The sequence below is a fragment of the Chanodichthys erythropterus genome, chromosome 11 (genome assembly GCF_024489055.1).
Source record: "Chanodichthys erythropterus isolate Z2021 chromosome 11, ASM2448905v1, whole genome shotgun sequence".
NCBI classification, from domain to species: Eukaryota; Metazoa; Chordata; class Actinopteri; order Cypriniformes; family Xenocyprididae; genus Chanodichthys; species Chanodichthys erythropterus.
This window is the reverse complement of record NC_090231.1, coordinates 56,758,871-56,763,036: the sequence shown is the minus strand read 5'-3', so window position 1 is coordinate 56,763,036 and position 4,166 is coordinate 56,758,871.

Here is a 4,166-nt window from a genome sequence, read left to right as displayed (position 1 = left end):
AAGAAGTAACGACGCTTTTGCAAAAAGGGGCTATAGAAAGGGTTTCCCCTCCCAGCAAAATGTCGGGCTTTTACAGCCGCTACTTCATTGTTCCGAAGAAGGATGGAGGGTTGCGTCCGATCATAGATTTACGTGTGTTAAATCGATCAGTAAGGAAGTTGAAGTTCAAAATGCTTACACTCAGACAGATCATCCCTCAGATCAGGTCCGAGGACTGGTTTGTAGCGATAGATCTGAAAGACGCATACTTTCATGTATCCATCCATCCTTCACACAGGAAGTTCCTCAGGTTTGCTTTCGGGGGCGAAGCTTACCAATACAGGGTTCTTCCGTTCGGCCTATCCCTCTCACCCCGCACGTTCACGAAGTGCGTGGATGCAGCGCTGGCTCCGCTGAGACTCCAGGGCATCCGCGTGCTGAACTATATCGACGATTGGTTGATACTAGCTCAAACAGAACAATTGGCAGTTCAACATCGAGATGTTGTTCTGTCGCACATGAAAAGGCTTGGGCTGAGGCTCAACGCCAAAAGAGTGTGCTGGTCCCAAGTCAGGTTGCAAACTATTTAGGTGTAATCTGGGATTCCACCACGATGCAGGCGCAGTTGTCCCCTGCTCGTGTGAGTTCCATTCTCGGGGCCGTGAAAGGGGTGAAATTAGGCCAGTCACTCACTGTAAAACAGTGTCAGAGACTGTTGGGTCTGATGGCAGCTGCGTCCAACGTCATTACTTTTGGCCTCCTGCACATGAGACCCTTACAGTGGTGGCTCAGGACCAAGGGGTTTTCCCCGAGGCGAAATCCTTTTCGCATGATCAAAGTCACGCGGCGATGCCTTCGTGCTCTGGTCATGTGGAAGAAGCCTTGGTTCCTAACCCAGGGACCCGTGCTGGGGACTTCTGGTCGTCGTGTAATGCTTACGACAGATGCTTCCCTCACGGGCTGGGGGGCGATCATGAGTGGTCGCTCGGCTCAGGGTCTTTGGGAGGACCATCAGCTCTCCTGGCACATAAATCGGCTGGAGATGATGGCGGTGCTTCTTGCACTGAAACACTTCCTCCCCGACCTGAGAGACCATCATGTGCTGGTCCGAACGGACAACACCACGGTGGTCTCGTATATCAACCATCAGGGGGGTTTGCGGTCTCGCCCATTATCAAAGTTGGCCAGTCGCATCCTCCTCTGGTCCCAGGGAAAGCTCCTCTCGCTGAGAGCAGCCTACATCCCCGGGCGGTTGAATGTGGGAGCGGACGCCCTGTCGAGGCAGGGCGCGAGATCAGGGGAATGGAAACTCCACACCAAGGTGGTGGAGTTAATATGGAAAACTTTCGGTCGAGCTCAAGTCGATCTTTTTGCCACAGAGGAGTCAGCTCAGTGTCCTCTGTGGTACTCACTTCAACACCCAGCACCTCTAGGGCTGGATGCCATGCTACAGACGTGGCCGAGGCTACGTCTGTATGCATTTCCCCCAGTCTCAATGCTCCCGGGAGTTCTGGAAAAGGTTCGCCAGGAGAAGGTCGACCTAATATTGGTGGCCCCTTACTGGCCGACCAGAATATGGTTTTCGGACATAATGTCTCTTCTGCACGGCTCTCCCTTAGAGCTTCCCCTCAGGCAGGATCTCCTGTCTCAAGTGGGCGGCACGATTCTCCATCCCCGCCCAGAAATGTGGAAACTGTGGGCCTGGCCCCTGAGGGGGCAAGGCTCATAGGATCTGGTCTCCCAACTGAGGTTGTGGAGACCATCCTTCATTCCAGAGCTCCCTCCACGAGGAAGTTGTACTTATACAAATGGAAATTGTTCTCTGTGTGGTGTGAACAACATAATTTGGACCCGGTCCATTCTTCAGTCTCAGACGTGCTTCGGTTCCTTCAGGAAAAGTTCTCGGAAGGTTTAACCCCTTCCACGCTGAAAGTATATGTGGCCGCTATTTCGGCTCATCATATTCCTGTAGGGGGCTCCTCGCTGGGTCGAGACCCTCTAGTAGTACGCTTCCTCCGTGGTGCACTCAGGTTGAGGCCTGTGGTGCGCACAAAGACCCCGACCTGGGACCTCACTATTGTGCTCCAAGGGCTGGCTGAGGCTCCCTTCGAGCCAATAGAGGAGGTGTCAGACAAATTCCTGACACTTAAAACTATCTTTCTCTTGGCCGTCTCTTCTTTGAAGAGAATTGGTGATTTACAAGCGCTGTCAATAGCTCCATCTTGTCTTGAGTTTGCGCCTGGTATGGTGAAAGCCTTTTTGCATACCAGGCCGGGCTATGTTCCAAAGGTTCCGACGAGGGTCCCAGGCCCCATTGTACTTGAGGCTTTCTGCCCGCCTCCTTTTGCAAACTTGGATCAGGAAAGGAAGAATCTGCTTTGCCCTGTAAGAGCATTAGATGCGTATGTCCACAGAGCTGCCCTGTGGAGAAAAACAGAACAATTGTTTGTGTGTTATGGGTCCCCTAAGAAGGGGGGCCCAGCATCTAAACAGCGGATGAGCAAGTGGGTGGTCGAGGCCATCTCACTTGCATATGAGACGGTGGGGCGCCCGTGTCCTTTGATGGTGCGGGCTCACTCCACGAGAGGTATGGCCGCGTCCAGAGCTCTTCTATCTGGTGTCTCTATGGACGACATTTGTGGTGCGGCTGGATGGTCATCCCAGCACACCTTTATCAGATTTTACAATCTTCACCTTAATATCACTCCGGGGGCCAGGGTGCTACAAGATAGCAGCCAGACACTTGGAGAGACGGCGTAGTTGGGATTGCGTTCCCATCACGTCATCCGACGTAGCGTCGATAGTTCCCACGAAAGGGAACGTCTCGGGTTACGAGTGTAACCCTTGTTCCCTGAGTAAGGGAACGAGACGCTACGTCACGTGGCCGTATCTCCTGCATACCTGGTGCGCTTGCTTCAGACAACCTACAGAAGCTGGCGTGCTTTGTGTTCAGGTGTGCTTTATAGCTTCCTGATCCGTGACGTCACCCGCCTCTGACGTCGCGTCTTTTCATTGGTTGGATACAGAGGTGCTTCACGAACACAAAAATACAGAGGGTTCCCATCACGTCATCCGACGTAGCGTCTCGTTCCCTTACTCAGGGAACAAGGGTTACACTCGTAACCCGAGACGTTTTGTTAGCATGCTGCTAATGTACTGTTAAATGTGGTTAAAGTTACAATCGTTTCTTACTGTATTCACGGAGACAAGAGCCATTGCTATTTTCATTGTTAAATACTTGCAGTCTGTATAATTCATAAACACAGCTTCATTCTTTATAAATCTCTCCAACAGTGTAGCATTAGCCGTTAGCCACGGATCACAGCCTCAAATTAATTCAGAATCAAATGTAAACATCCAAATAAACACTGTACTTACGCGATTAGACATGCTGCATGACGAACACTTTGTAAAGATCCATTTTGAGGGTAATATTAGCTGTTTGAACTTTTTTTATGTTGTTTAAGGCAAGCGCGAGCTCTTGGGGCGTGGAGCACCAGAATTAAAGGGCCACACACCCTGAATCGGCTAATTTCTAATTATGCCCAAAAATAGGCAGTTAAAAAAATGAATTAAAAAAAATCTATGGGGTATTTTGAGCTGAAACTTCACAGACACATTCAGGGGACACATTAGACTTATATTACATCTTTTTTTTTTTTTTTAAAAAAAAGTTCTAGGGCACCTTTAAATGATATTGGACAAGTGGAGTGATACAAATAGTGACAAGTACTGCTGGACTAAATGCACTTCTGGAAGTCCTGCTATATGTTCATTTATGTAAACCTCATTTAGATGAACCTCAATATGTTCATCACCTGAAAATTATATATATATTTATACAACAGTTCTGTCTAGTTCTCGAATCTGATTGGCTGATAGCCATGCAATATTTCAGTGATAACAGCACTCCTACTGCCTTTTCACCGTTTGTATCACTCCGCTTGAAGTGACCGTCATGGCGGCCGATCAAATCAACCATAATTTTTAGAAATACTACTTCTTGTACCACGAACTGAGGTTTTAATAGTTTTTTAGGCGAGAATGTAGTTGTTTAGACCTGAAATATGTGACTCATATTTAATAACAGCGCCTATTTTACAATTTGTTTTGACGTTTTCGGAGATGCGATCTCGAGTGCGTCAGCGGCCGTTCAGTGCTTCTGTAACCGCCGAGAACAGCTTCAT